The sequence below is a fragment of the Oryctolagus cuniculus genome, chromosome 11 (genome assembly GCF_051225735.1).
Source record: "Oryctolagus cuniculus isolate XC-2025 breed Fujian yellow rabbit chromosome 11, ASM5122573v1, whole genome shotgun sequence".
NCBI lineage: Eukaryota > Metazoa > Chordata > Mammalia > Lagomorpha > Leporidae > Oryctolagus > Oryctolagus cuniculus.
The window spans coordinates 13,411,671-13,427,047 of NC_142877.1; the positions used below are offsets into that span (position 1 = coordinate 13,411,671).

The window sequence follows — 15,377 nt, forward strand, 5'->3', positions numbered from 1 at the left end:
AGGTAAAGCTGCCGCCTGCAGTGCCGGCATCCCACACAGGCGCCAGTTCATGTTTTGGCTGCTCCACTTCTGATCCTGCTCTCTGCTATGATCTGGGAAAGCAGTAGAAGATGGCACAAGTCCTTGGGGCCCTGCACCCACGTGGGAGACCTGGAAGAAGCTCCTGGCTCCTACCTTCGGATCAGGGTAGCTCTTGCCGTTGCAGCCAATTGGGGAGTGAATCAGCAGATGGAACACCTCTCTCTCTCTCTCTCTCTCTCTCTCTGCCTCTATTTCTCTCTGTGTGTAACACTGACTTCCAAATAAATAAATAGGCTGGCGCCACAGCTCACTAGGCTAATCCTCCACCTGCGGTGCCAGCACCCCGGGTTCTAGTCCCAGTCGGCGCGCCAGACTCTGTCCCGGTCATTCCTCTTCCAGTCCAGCTCTCTGCTGTGGCCCAGGAAGGCAGTGGAGGATGGCCCAAGTGCTTGGGCCCTGCACCCGCATGGGAGACCAGGAGGAAGCACCTGGCTCCTGGCTTTGGATCGGCGCAGCACGCCGGCCACAACACACCGGCCGTGGTGGCCACTTGGGGGATGAACCAACGGAAAAAGGAAGACCTTTCTCTCTGTCTGTCTCTCTCTCTCTCTCACTGTTTAACTCTGCCTGTCAAAATAAACAAATAAATAAATCTTAAAAAAAAAAAAAAAGCCTACGTCAAGGTGTTGGGAAGATTAAATAAAGATAAATACACAAAACCCTCAGCACAGTGCCTGACCCAGAAAAGTCCTCACCTCTTTGTGCTCCCCAGGGAGAGTGAGGAGGGCTTCTCACCTCAGAGATTCCTTACCTCCTTAAGAGCAGGAATCCTGTGTGTGTGTGTGTGTGTGTGTGTGTGTTTGTATGTATATGTGTGCATGAGTGTGTTGTGGATCCTCTAGCCATCTGGGGAATTCTTTTTTTTTTTAAGATTTATGGGGCCAGTGCTATGGTACAACAGGTTAAAGTCACAGACAGTGGCTTTAACCACTGTGCCACAATGCTGGCCCCCTCTCTGGGGAATTCTACGAGCATTCTCATAAGAAATCTGTAAATGTATAAAATAAAATAGAGTTACAAAGAAAACCAATTATATCAAAATACAGAAATCAAAATGTTAAGGCAAGTGTGACATAGCACTATACGTGCTTCTTTATTAATAGATTAAATACCAAGAGTGAGCAGCAATTCTAAAGCCTCCAAAATTTTAAGATTTATTTATTTGTTTATTTATTTTAAAGGCAGAGTAAGAGAGATAGAGATAGAGGTAGAGATAGAGGCAGAGGCAGAGATAGAGACAGAGACAGAGAGAGATAGAGATAGAGATGGAGAGAGAGGTAGAGATAGAGGTAGATGTAGAGAAACATAGAGGTAGAGATAGAGGTAGAGAGATAAAGATAGAGATAGAGATAGAGATAGAGATAGAGAGAGAGAGAGGGGTAGAGGTAGAGGTAGAGGAAGAGGTAGAGGTAGAGGTAGAGAGATCTTCCATCCACTTGTTCACTTCTCAGATGCCCACAACAGCCAGAGCTGGGCCAGGCTGAAGCCAGGAGTCAGGAATTCCAACCTGGTCTCACACGGATGCAGGGACCCAAGTTCTTGGCTGTCATCTGCTGCCTAGCCAGGCCCATTAGCAGAAAGCTGGACTGGAAGCCCAGTACCCAGGGTGTGAAGCCGTCCATGCCACTGTGGGATGCAGGTGTCCCACAGTGCCTGCCCCCAAAGCCTTCATAACTTTAAACTGATGGTGAATGCAAACAGTAATTCAAGACATCTGCAACAGCTGTAAAGTGATGAGGTTAGGGGGCTGGTGTTGTGCTGTAACATGTTAAGCCACCACCTGCAGTGCCGGCATCCCATATAGGTGCTGGTTCAAGTCCTGGCTACTCTACTTCTGATCTAGCTCTCTGCTATGACCTGGGAAAGCAGTAGAAGATGGCCCAAGTCCTTGGGCCCCTGTACCTACATGGGAGACCCAGAGAAGCTCCTGGTTCCTGGATTCAGCCTGGCCTATCCCTGGCCGATGTGGCCATCTGGGGAGTGAACCAGTGGCTCTCTATCTATCCCTCTTTCTGTGACTGCCTTTCAAATAAATCCTAAACAAACTCCAAAAATTATTAGAAATATCTGATTTCTATTGGAGACGATGTAGCAGACTATACTTGATGTGCAATATTAGCCTGCATTCATAAGAAAGAAATAATTTCAGTTAGAGATAAGTGAAAATGAGGAAGTGGGCTTTTTCCTATCAGGTTCATGAACCTCAGGCTAAGGGCCTTTGCATTACAATATATTGGGTAGCACCTTGTCCCAAATTGTGTGTCCAAAGTCACAGATTAGGAGGTAACAGGAAAAGTCTCCTCACATCCCATTATACAGCTTCTTAATGGATGTAATTCAAGAAGAGGCATACGCAGTCCTACGGGAGGGAGTACCATGCTAACACACCACGCCCAGCAAGCTCACCGAGCACTCTGTGGTGGCATAGTTCTAAGTGGTGTGCCTATGTCTATGCATGTGCATGCACACTGATCTTCTGCGGTGGGTACTGTTACCATTCCACTGCTACAAGGGAGCAGACCAAGGTGAGAGGAGGTTGATGGCATGTCCAAGGTCACCTGGTTAGTGGGCAGCCAGGATCTCAACCCAGGTTGTCCAAACCCACAGTCTGTGCTCCCAGCTCTACCATACCATGATCCAATGGCCTGGTCATCTGAGTAGTATAAACAAAATTCATTTACTTCACTGAAGAAAATCTCCTTTAAATAGTTTCAAGTGCATTTCACATGTTTCTGGCAACAGAATGGTGAAAAATCTTCCATTTGGATCAATAATCATTGAAACAACAGTGAATTGAGATATTGTAACCCCCCCTAGAAAAGAATGTCCTCTGATGGGGGCCAGCGCTGTGGCACAGTGGGTTAACGCCCTGGCCTGAAGAGCCAGCATCCCATATGGGTGCCGGTTTCAGACCCAGCTGCTCCACTTCTGATCCAGCTCTCTACTATGGTCTGGGAAAGCAGTAGAAATGGCCCAAGTCCTTGAGCCCTTGTACCCATGTGGGAGACCCAGAGGAAGTTCCCGGCTCTTGGTTTCGGATTGGCACAGCTCCAGCCATTGCTGCCAATTGGGGATCGAACCAGCGGATGGAAGACCTCTCTCTCTCTCTCTCTCTCTCTCTCTCTGCCTCTGCTCTCTCTATGTAACTCTGACTTCCAAATAAATAAATAAATATTTTTTTTAAAAAAAAGAATGTCATATGATACACAAGAGACACAAAAAATGGTCTTGGGGAGCTATTCTGTGTTGGGATAGCTCGGGGAGAGAAGGAATCTAATTAATCTAATATCACCAAAGATGAGACCTCAGCCATCGAAATCATTTTTAATTGGATTAAAGATCTAATTATTAAAAAGGAAAAAAGTAAGCCATGGTAAAATTGGAAAAGGAAACAACTATTCTTATTAGGCTTTCTGGGAAGAAGAAAGTTTAAAGTCAAAAATGGATCAGAGGGGGCTAACCGTCAGTGCTGGCATCCCACATGGAGGCCAGTTCAAGTCCCAGCTGCTCCATTTCCCATCCAGCTCTCTGCTATGGTCTGGGAAAGCAGTGGAAGACGGCCCAGGTCCTTGGGCCTCTGTACCTGCTTGGGAGACCTGGAAGAAGCTCCTGGCTCCTGGCTTCAAATCAGCCCAGCTCCAGCCATTGTGGCCATCTAGGGAGTGAACCAGTGGATGGAAGACCTCTCTCTCTCTCTCTCTCTCTCTCTCTCTCTGCTTCTCTGTAGCTCTGCCTTTCAAATAAATAAATAAATAAATGTTTTTTTAAAAATGGATCTGAATGGCATTATTCTTTCTGAGGGCTCTTGGGGACAATCGGGTTTCTTGCCTTTTCCAGTTCCAGGAGGCTGCCTGCCTTCCTTGCCTTATGGACGTCTCCAAACTAGCAGTGTAGCATCTTCCATCCTTCCAATCATCACATCTCCTTTTCTCTCAGCCTCCTACCTCTCCCTTATAAGGATGCCTGTGACCACAATGGGGCCACCTGCCATCTCCTCATCTCAGGATCATGTTCTTGTTGCCGTGGGAAGGTGGCCAGGTCGCAGCCTCCAGGGATTAGGACACAGACATTTTGGAGGGGTCATTATGCTGACGATCACAGCTGTACAAAGTTATACTGAAACAGGTGTGTGTTACATTGGCCAGGCTCCAAACCAGGTGACCCCGCCAGAGAGCTCTCTGATGGCTGGGAAGGACTTCGTGGTGGACACTCCGGAGTTCCCCGAGCCACCTCTTTCACTGTACAACAGCAGCAGCACTCCCATTCAGATCCATTTTGTTTAAGGAACATTTCCTTGAGATTTCAGCTCTGTTGGCAATTACTAGGAACTCAATACCATCACCAAAAAAGTGCCTTTCACTCCCCCCCATTCCAATGTCCTGGGGCCCCAGGACTTAGTGATCAGCTTCCAGTGACATTTGTTCCACCTGTGAACAGCGCAGTCCATGAGAACATAAGAGCCTCTGCTTTCTAGGAAGAGTCTAGGAAACAGTGAACGAAAATCTGTAAAAGACACAAACCATGATGTCAATACATGCCCTGGAGAAGATGAGCTCTACGAGCTTATGAGCCCACGCACTGAGCCAGCTGTGATTCCAGGGGCTTTACGCGTGACCCCCGCTATCTCGTCTCAACTACCTTACTTCACACTTGTCACAGGTGCAGGGATGCGAAAGAACAAACCCGAGTTTGCCCAGCTGGGAAGCGGCGGAGCAGAGACATGAACATAGACCCTGCTAATTCCAACTTGTGCTCTGATCCACCAAGACTTCAAGCGGCAAGTTCCCCCCAGTAAACTGAAACCTGTAGTTTTGCAAGACAAACCAGGGAAGTCCAGGCAGGGCAGCACAGGCGGGCCCTGGTGGGTTGTGAAGCTTGCTAAGTGGAGCTGCAGTGCCTCCGGCCTGGCTCTCCACGCCACTGTCCTCTCCTCTCAGACATCACTGCTGGCTAAGACTCCCATGCAGAGCAGCAAGGAAGAATGTGAAATGTCTTGGCTTTATTTTGCTCGTGTAACCTCTTTGAGAATTGAATATGAGAGATTAATTCCCCCACCTGGAAAAATGCAGGTATGCACATGAAGTTGCAGGGGATCCAGTTCAAAAGGATTTTCAGAAAAAACTACTACCTGGGAAGGACACAACATAACTTCTGCATATTCCAACCAAAAATGCGTAACCCGAATCTAACAATGAATAAACCTCGGATGAGCCCCAAATGCTGGTGCTCTTCAAAAATGTTAGGGTCAGCAAAGGGGAAGGCTGAAGAACTGATGTGATTCAGGGAGACTCACAAGATGTGAAAACTGACGGCAGCGTGCAACCCCAGACTGGATTCTGGGGAAGAAGGAGAAGGGGGGAGGGGGAAAAGGAGAGGGAGGGAGAGGAAGAGGAGAAGAAAGGAAGAGGGAGAGGAAGAGGAGGAGGAGGAGGAGGAGGAAGGAGCTGCATTCAGGATTCCTGTGTACTGTTTTTGCAACTCTGCTGTAAGTCTGAAATTACTTGAAAAATCATTTTTTAAAAAAAAAAAATCTGAAGTATAGAGCCAAGTGTTCCATTGTGTAGTACATGAGGACTGCACTTAACCTGTGTTCTGTCCAAGCACTGAGCGCCTCTCCACCTACAGAGAGGCGCTGAGAGATCTTAGGAGGTAATCAGCGGAGCAGAACGGCAAGATGTTCCTAAACTGTGAGTGCAGAACAACCCGGCGCCAAGAGCCCAAGTCACTCATCTCCAGGGTTCTGTGGCCTGGAGCACGTTATGTAAGCTCTCTCTGCTTCAACTGACTCATTATTAAGTGGACATCATCACAGTATTTACCAGGGAGACTGTCTATAGGACACTGGGAAAGGAACTCCTAAGTAAGACACAGTGTGCCATAAACCATAATGACTACATTAAAATGTAAAACTTTTAAATGAGGAGGTGCCATTAACAAAGTGAAGAAACAAACTACAGAGAGAGAGAGAGAGGAAAGAAACAACAACCTACCCTCAGCGTGAAATCAGTCTCCAAAGTATGCAAAGAATTGCTCGGGATTAATAAAAGCATACAGAAACCCAGCAGAAAAATGAGCCAGAAACATCAACAGTCATTCCCAAAGGAAGAAACCGGAGCAGCCTGCAAGATAAGATGCTCAATATCACTATTTTGAGGGAAATTACAGTTAAAACAAGAAAGGTATCATCTTTTAAAATTTATTTATTTATTTGAAAGTGAGAGCTACACAGAGAAAGCAGGAGAGGCAGAGAGAGAGAGAGAGAGAGAGAGAGAGAGAGAGAGAGAGAGAGAAAGGTCTTCCATCCTATGGTTCACTCCCCAATTGGCCACAACAGCCAGAGCTAAGTCGATCTGAAGCCAGTAACTAGGAGTTTTCTCTGGGTGTTTCCACGCAGGTGCAGGGGACCAAGCCATCTTCTAATGCTTTCCCAGGCCATAGCAGACAGCTGGATCAGAAGTGGAGCAGCCGCGTAATGAACCGGCGCCCATATGGGATGCTGGCACTGCAGGCGGCGGCTATACCTGCTATGCCACAGCGATGGTCCCCACAGATATCATTTTTACCAGCATGAGGCTAAAATAAACAAATGAACAAAGTCTGAAGATGTCAAAAGTTGGATCAGATATTTAGAAATGGTACTTCTTAAAAAACAAACAAAAAAAAAGATGTTTTGGGGCTGGTGCTGTGGTGCAGCGGCTTACCGCCCTGGCCTGAAGCACTGGCATCCCATATGGGTGCCAGTTTGAGACCCAGCTGCTCCATTTCCTATCCAGCTCTCTGCTATGCAAGTTCTTGGGCCCCTGCACCCATGTGGGAGCCCTGGAAGAAGCTCCTGGCTCCTGGCTTTGGATTGGCGCAGCTCTGGCCATTGCGGCCAACTGGGGAGTGAACCAAAGGATGGAAAAACTCTCTCTCTCTACCTCTCCTCTCTCTCTGTGTAACTCTGACTTTCAAATAAATAAATAAATGTTTAAAAATGTTTTATTTATTTGAAAGGCGGAGTAAAAGAGAGAGGCAGAGATACACAGAGAGGGAGAAAGAAATCTTTCATCCACTGGTTCACTCCCCACATGGCCCCAACAAAGCCAGGAGCCTGGAACTCCATCCTAGTCTCCCATGTGGGTGGTAGGTGGGCCATCTCCTGCTGTTTTCCCAAGTGCATTAGCAGGGAGTGGATTGGAAGTGGAGCAGCCGAGACTCAAATTGGAGCTCAGATGTGCAATGCTTGTATTGCAGCCTGCAGCTTAACCCGCTGTGCCACAACACAGGTACCAGAAACAGTACTTCTTATAACTGCCTGAAGTTGCATGCCTCTTTAATACTTCTTTGGAGACTAATCTTTGCTAAACCTTGTGAAGTTCAAGATATGAACTAATACGAAGTCAGCAGTCCCACTCCTAAGCGTGCACCCTGGAAAGTGCTGGCATTTCTACCCAAGGAGGGAAGTACAAGCATGTTCAATGCAGCGTTATCTGTAAGCAAACGAAAAACAGCTAACTGTGGCTGGCTCACACTGTCCAACGCCAGACAGCAAGCAAAACAAATAAATTAGAGCAGTGGTTCTCAAAGATTAAGGTGTATCAGGATCACCAGGAGAGCTGGGGAAAGGACAGTTGGTGGCTGGATCTATACGGACACTTTCTGATTTAAACGGATCTTCACTGGGGCACCAGAAATGGCGGGCCCCTGCACTCACGTAGGAGACGTGGATGAAGCTACTGGCTCCTGACTTCGGCCTGGCCCAGACCTGGTGATTAGTTGCAGCCATTTGAGGAGGAGTGAACCAACAGATGGAAGATCTTTCTCTTCTCTCTCTGTCTCTCCCTCTTTCACTGTAACTCTTTCAAATAAATAAATAAATCTTTTAAAAAATTAAAAATAATCAAATTTTGAAAGATATACAAAACATAGTGAAACATAGGAAACAAGGCTATACAGTTTATGGAAGCATATATTTATGATAAAAGTACAAATATAGGGGTCAGTGTTGTGGCACCCTGGGTTAAGCCCCCACCTGCCATGCCAGCATCCCATATGAGTGCCAGTTTGAGTCTCAGCTGCTTCACTTCCAATCCAGCTCCCTGCTGATGCACCTGGAAAAGCAGCGGAAGATGGCCCAGGTAATTGATCACCTGCCACCCACATGGGAGACCCAGATGGAGTTCCTGGTTCCTGAGCCTGGCTCAACCCTAGCCATTGTGGCCAGTTGAGGGCTGAATCAGTGGGTGGAAAATCTCTCTCTCTAACTGTGCCTTTCAAATAAATAAATATTTTAAAAAGTAAAAATAAGAAAATACAAATATAATATACATGGGGATGTATTTCAGGACTGTGATCACCTCTGGTGGTGGGGGACAGGAAGAAGAGGGGGGTCCCGTTCTTGGCTGATTCTCTAATCCTTTCATTTCCGAACAAATTGGCTAAAGCATTTACACTTATCTAATCACAGTGGTGAGTGGAAAGGTATGCATTATATCATTTTATGCACTTTAATGCAAGATTCAAATGTTAAAGATTTTTTTTAAGATTTGTTTGAAAGTCAGAGTTACACAGAAAGAGGAGAGGCAGAGAGAGAGGTCTTCCATCCAATGGTTCACTCCCCAACTGGCTGCAACAGCTGGAGCTGCGCCGATCCAAAGCCAGAAGCTTCTTCCGGGTCTCCCATGCGGGTGCAGGGGCCTAAGGACTTGGGCCATTTCTACTGCTTTCCCAGGCTGTAGCAGAGAGCTGGATCAGAAGTGGAGCAGCCAGGTCTTGAACCGGTGCCCATATGGGATGCTGGCACCACAGGCCAGGGTGTTAACCCTCTGTGCCACCGTGCCGGCCCCCTGTTAAAGATTTTTAAAAAGAGAAAAGGGGCAGGCATTCAGCCTAACAGTTAGGACCCTTGTTAAGACACCCGCCTCCCACATCAGCGTCCTGGGTTTGATACCAGATTCCAGCTCCTGATTCCAGTTTCCTGCTAATGTGCACCTGGGAGGCAGCAGTGAAGGCTAAAGTAATTGGGTTCCTGTTACCCACACAGGAGACCGGGATTGCATTCCTGTCTCCTAACCTTGGCTCCAGCCCAGCACTGGCTGTTGTTGGCCTTTGGGGAGTGAACTAGCAGATGGGAGCTCTCTCTTTCTATTTCTCCGCCTCCCCAATAAAGGAAATTAATCAAATAATAATAATAATAAACAAATTAAAAGGTATTCAAAAAAGTAAGAGAATTAATTCAACAAATAACCGAAAGGGTACAGCTTTGTGGAATGAACATCAAAGAGGGGAACCAAGTGTCTTGGGCAGCTTGGGCAGCTCTAACAGAACACCGTAAACCAGGTGGCTTAAAGAACATTTATTTGTCACAACTCTAAAGGCTGGGAAGTTGGGGATCAACGTGTGAGCAGATTCGGTGCCTGGTGAGGACCCTCCTCCTAGCCTGTAGGTGAAGGGGGGAGGGGAAGAGAGGAGAGAGGAGGGGAGGAAAGGAGAGGGGAAGGCAGGGGAGAGTTGTGATTGCTGCTTCCTGTTATAGGGACTCTACCTTCGCACGTCATCCAAACCTAATTACTTCCCAAAGGCCTTCCTTCTAAATAGCATCTCCCTGGGGATTAAGGCTCAACATGTGAACTGGGGGTGAGGAGAAATACATATTCACCAAGGAAAGAGACAGAGGATTCCGGACTGAATCAAGTGTGGTTCTTACCTTACCAAACAAAAGAATATCAGGAAGGCAGATGAACCCACAAAACCCTGAGATGTCTCACCGATCCCCTAGAGTAAGTGACTATCCTGGGAAAAAGTAAAGAAGAACAGCTGGGATCAGACACGCCTACTGCCTCCAGGGGCTCTCAGCAGAGGGTGGAAAACCACCCAGCTCCCATTTTCCTGGGCCCATGATGCATTGCTGCAGCACTCTGAATGCCACCGCATCTGCTCAAAGGCTCCAGACACCCCTGTTTTGGTGGAGTGCATCTGGGAACGCCATTCCTCCGAGTCTCTGAAGCAAGCGCTGAGCCCAGGTCTGTACCAAAGGTTGCACACAGCCCCAGCACAGCTCTTCCCTTCCACCTCGAAATATCTAACAGTGCGCAAAACAATGAAGACGCGCCCAAAGGTTCTGAAAGAAAGTGCACTCCAAAAGTTTACAAAGTCAGGTCACCATTCAATTATAAATACAGCAGGCAGACATTAGCACGCACTACAGAACCCATGGAACATAACTCGCATGGGCCTTCCTTGAGCAGAGCAATGAACATCAGACAATAAGCTAAATAAGCGCTCCAGCTCTGACTTCTCAGTAAACCCATTGGCTGTGAACAACCTAAGCATCAGGGTCCCCTGGTCCACAAACAGTTGGTCAGGCTGTTTATTTCTGAGCATCAATTGCTTCCCAGATACTCTACCTGCGTGTTCTCTTTAATTCTTTTTTTAAATTTTTTTTATTTATTTGAAAGTCAGAGTTACACAGAGAGAAAAGGAGATGCAGAGAGAGAAAGAGGTCTTCCATCCTCTGGTTCACTCCCCAATTGGCTGCAATGGCTGGAGCTGCACCGATTTGAATCCAGGAGCCAGGCGCTTCCTCCGGGTGTTCCCATGTGGGTGCAGGGGCCCAAGGACTTGGGCCATCTTCTACTGCTTTCTCAGGCCATAGCAGAGAGCTGGATTGGAAGTGGAGCAACCAGGCCTTGAACCGGCGCCCATAAGGGATGCTGGCACCGCAGGTGGCAGCTTTACCCGCTATGTTACAGCATTGGTCCCCTTTTTAGTTCTTACAATGACCTGTGATTAAAATGTTATCATCCCTGTTCCCAAGATAGATACCTGTGGCTTGGCTGAAATTCTATGAAAGCATGAATCACCTATTTCTTGTTTATCATATGTCCCTTGAACCTTGACCAGTAAACTGAGTCGGTACTCAATAAATACTGAATGTAGGAAAGAAGATGGGGTGGGGCAGGCATCTGGGCACAGCAGGTGAAACCATTGCCTGTGATACCAGCATCCCATACGAGTGCAGGTTCAAGTCCAGGCTGCTCCACTCCAGCTCCCTGCTAATGCACTTGGGCAAGCAGCAGCAGATGGCCTAAGTACTTCAGTCCTTGCCATCCATTTGGAAGACCTGGATGGAGTTCCAGGCTTCTGGCTTCAGCCTGGCTCAGCCATTGGGAGTGAACCATCACATGAAAGCTATCTCCCCACCCCTCCACTCCCATTAACTCTGCCTTCAAATAAATAAAATGAATCTTTAAAAAAAGACAGAAACTCACATAGCTATTAAAGAACAGAGCCAAGATCTGAATCAAAATCATTTGACCCCCCCCAAAGCTTTAATTCACTGCTTCTGTAAAAATTTTCATCAAGGTATACTTTACATACAGTAAAACACCCAGTCTTAAACACACAGCTCTTTGCATGTTTCTGTATATGTTCCATGTAACCATTATGGGATCAAAATAAAGAACACTTTTGTCCCCCTAGAAAGTTCCGTCCAGCTTCTTTCCAGTTTATATATCATCCTATCAGTGCACCACTGCTCTGACTTCTATCACCACCGCTTTGATTTGACCAAAGCGCTCTTAAATACCTCTCCTGATATATACAAAGTGTTCGTGAGAGTACCAGGGTCCTTTACAAAGTTCGTGGGAAAATAAAATTAAAAGGTAAGTTTAGGTGTGGGTGTTGTGGGCTTAGGAGGTCTGCAATCCCATAGCAGAGTGCCAGGCCCAGCCACTCCGCCTTTGGTCCAGCTCCCTGCTAATGAGCCTGGGAAGCAGCAGATGATGGCTCAAGTACTTGAGTTCCTGCCACTCACATGGGAGACCTGGCTGGAGTTCCTGGGTCTTAGCTTCAGGATGGCCCAGCCCTGGCTGTTGTAGGCACTTGGGGAGTGAACCAGTAGATGGAAGGTGTCTGTGTGTGTGTGTGTGTGTACGCGTGCACGTGCGCACATGTCTCCCTCACACTGTCACACTGTGTTTCAAATAAATAAATAAAACTTTAGAAAGAAGTTTATTTTGGTGCAAAATATTTGAAATGCATGCATACAAGAAGTCTTCAATATATTCACAGAAAATGCAAATTAAGAAAAAAATAAACTTATCTTTCTCTACCTCCCAACATGTGCCTTAGCAGGCACCTGGAGTGAAAGGTGAAGCAAGACTCAATCCCAGGCACTGATACGGGATATGGAGTGAACAAATACCAGCTTGTATCTCTGTCTCTCTCTAAGATTTAGTTCATTTATTTGAAAGGCATAATGACAGAGAGAGAGAGAGAGAGAGAGAGAGAGAGAGAGAGAGAGAGTTTCCTGTCTGCTGGTTCACTCTCCAAATGACTGCTATGGCTGATCCAAAGCCAGGAGCTTCCTCCTGGTCTCCCATGCAGGTGCAGGGGCCCAAGCACCCAGGCCATCTCCTACTGCCTTCCCAGGCCATCAGCAGGGAGCTGGGATTTGAACCAGTGCCCATATGGGATGCTGGCACCGCGGGCAGATGCTTAACCTACTACGGCGGCCCCAGTGTTCCCCATTTTGTAACGCAAACATATAAATGGAAAGGCACCAAGTTCTGAGCACTTGCCTGTGTACATGACTCTCTCCTTACAGAATTCACTTGCTCTTCTGTCACAAAACACTCGTCGCACATTATATTACAATTTGCTCGTTGCTTGCAATTCTGATAGGTTGTAAGCTCTCTGGTGACGAGGGCCTTGTCTGTCTTATGCTCCACCACCTACAAACCCTGCACATAGCAAGCACTCCTTCGATGCTTCCTAAAGAGTCAGTGAATACAGCCTTTGGCTTATGTCCACTGCCCAACTCAAGCGCAGGATTAAGGAGCTGCCATAAACCCCTAAAACCAACAGTGTTTTGCCTTTAGTGCCATGATCTTAACGATCTAATTTGCATGATTCTTCACAGAGTTTCCTAGTCTTATACCTGTCTCATTCCAGAAGGAATGAGAGTAAGGAATGAGATGCAGACTTCGTGTCTGCGTCTCTAACAGTCTCGTGAAGTAGGAATTGTGGTAACCACTGTGCCTGTGAGTAAACCGGGTTCCAGAGACAGCTCTGAGAAGTCCCGTTTCTTCCCATCACAGCATTCTCAGTGTGCGTCGACGGACTCAAATGTGGTTACACGCCTAACCCTATCTTTCCGACAGACCGCAGTCTCCAAGACAGCCGAGCGGTGGGTGTGCATTTGCTCAGAACAGCGCCCAGCGAGCAGGTGCACGACCGCAAACCTTAGGGCGCGGTAACAAGCAGGTAGCGAACAGTCAGTGGGCAAATGAGGGTGGGAAGGCAGGTGTCGAAGACACCTAGCGCTTATATTCTGCGGCCACCATTTCTACCCAGCTCGCACCATTCACAAGGAAAAAAGCTAGGACCCCATGGCGCCCGACGGGTTTCCCAGCTAAAGAAAAGCACCTCTCGACCCCGTAGCTCTGGCTGTGATGAATAGGGTGCGAGCAAATCCCATTCCCTGTGACAAATGCATTCTGTAGATTAAACGAACAACACAGCATTTCACGTGCTTCGCGGTCCGCAGTTACAGTCCAGGAAATTTGTTTTTGACGTTGAGTGAAGATTCCGGGAAGAAATAAATGACTCAAGGAGAACCTGTGGCTCTATCTCCCGAAGCCTTTTGCTTCCTGTCAGCGAAACGAATAGGGTACACGGCCTACTGAAATGTAGATTTAAGTGAAGCCCCTCCGCCGCCCCGCCGTTCTTTGTTCGGGGATCGGGATGTTGCGGGAGTCCAGCGCACACATCCGCAGACGTCTGGGGGACCGCGGTTTCGCGTTCGTTTTATGCAAGACTAAATCAGAGTATTGGGGGGGGGGGGTTGAAACGTGCTTTCTCCAGCGAGGCAGGAGCAAACGCACCCCGAACGCAGCAGCCTCGGCGGAAGTCCTCCGCCGCGGGGCTGGGGGCGGGGGGCACCAGGCGCGGGCCTATCTGCAGCTGAGGACGCCGTTGCTAGGCAACCCAACCGCCGCCAGAGAGCCGCTCCCCCGCCCTCATCGCCAAGGAGATCGACGCCCCAACTCAGCCCTGCCGTAAACCCTCGCGCTCGCGCGACACCGCCGCGCCTGCCGCTGCGTGCGCGCCCTCTGCCCCCATCTCCACTCTCCGCCCCGGCCGCCATTGCCTCGTGCCCGCGCCGGTCGGTTGGTGGCGCCTTTGTCCTACGGCGGGCAGGTGGGCTGAGGCGGAGGCAGCAGCGGCGGGCCTGAGGCGAAGGAGCGGCCGGGAGCCCGCCGCGCTGGTAGCGGTGAGTGCCGGGAAGCGGTGGCTGTCCGCCAAGGCTCGGGGCTGATGGGCAGGCGGTTTGTCGGGGGCCCGGGCCGGACGCGGACGCGGAGGCTGAGGCGGGAGGCCCGCTTGACGCGCGGCCGCGGCTGCTCCCCGGGTGCGCGCGGGGCTGCGCATGCCCGGTGCGGGGCGCGGCCGCTCTTGGCTTCCGTCAGGCCGAGGCCCTGCAGTCCCGGGGCGGGCTGAGGTGCACGGCCGCGGGGGCTGTGCGTGAGCCATCGGTCAGGAGCCTGCGAGGCTGCTCTGTAGGGTAGGACCGCACACCCCGCACCCGTTGTCCACACGGTCAGTCGTTCGCCTGCGGGGCCTCAGCGAGTCGGTGGCGCGGTGGGGATTCGAACCGGGCTCAGGCGGTCGGTCTCCCCGGCGCTGTCCGGGACGCGCAGCGCCGCGCGGCGTCCCCCCGGCCGCATCCTCGCGGAGTCTCCTTGTCGTGTGACACCCCCTCGTTTTATAGACGCGGACCCCGAGCCCGGAGACCGGGAGGAAACCGTGGCCGAGGCCACCGCGGAGCGAGCGACCGAGCCGGCGTCGGAACCTGCTGGCCCGGGGCTGGCCCGCCCCCCAGTCCCTCGCGTTGCCCCTTCGCTCCGCGTACCCCCTGTATGGCCACGGGCTTACCGAATGTTGAGTTTTACTCTTGAAACGGACTCTCTCTCTCTCTTTCTCCTGCTTAAATATGTTTAAGGCGGAAGCCGCGATCGCAAGCCATATAATGGAAGCCACTTCGTTTTCGAATGCATGAGAAATAAATAAATACCTGTCTATTCAAATCAACAGTGCGTCCTTGTTCCTCCTGGAGTTATTCTGCGTTCCACGCTGTGGGAGACGCTGCCCCAGGCGTGCGGGTTGATGGTCGTCCTGCTGGCTTGGGACCCTGCGGGAGGAGACTTGGTCTCGTAAGCGTCCTCGTTGTAAACTGGCCTCGGGATTGGCCGAGCAGTGCCCTGGCGCGCCGCCTCCGTGTTCTCCCAGCGCTGTGATGTGGCTGCCACCTG

The 15,377-nt window shown here is 49.5% G+C and overlaps 1 protein-coding gene across 3 annotated transcripts in view; it reads left to right on the forward strand.

Annotated features, from left to right (window-relative positions):
- The first annotated feature begins 14,165 nt into the window (after window positions 1–14,165).
- The window catches only part of NCOA5 (nuclear receptor coactivator 5), a 35,385-nt gene continuing 34,173 nt past the window's right edge, over window positions 14,166–15,377 (forward strand). Inside the window, exon 1 of one of the 3 annotated variants that reach the window (XM_051844983.3) lies at window positions 14,166–14,338. The gene's annotated coding sequence lies outside the window, so the exon portion shown is untranslated. The remainder of the gene's footprint in view (window positions 14,339–15,377) is intronic. The other 2 variants (XM_002721198.6, XM_008274783.5) reach the window with 2 other exon arrangements.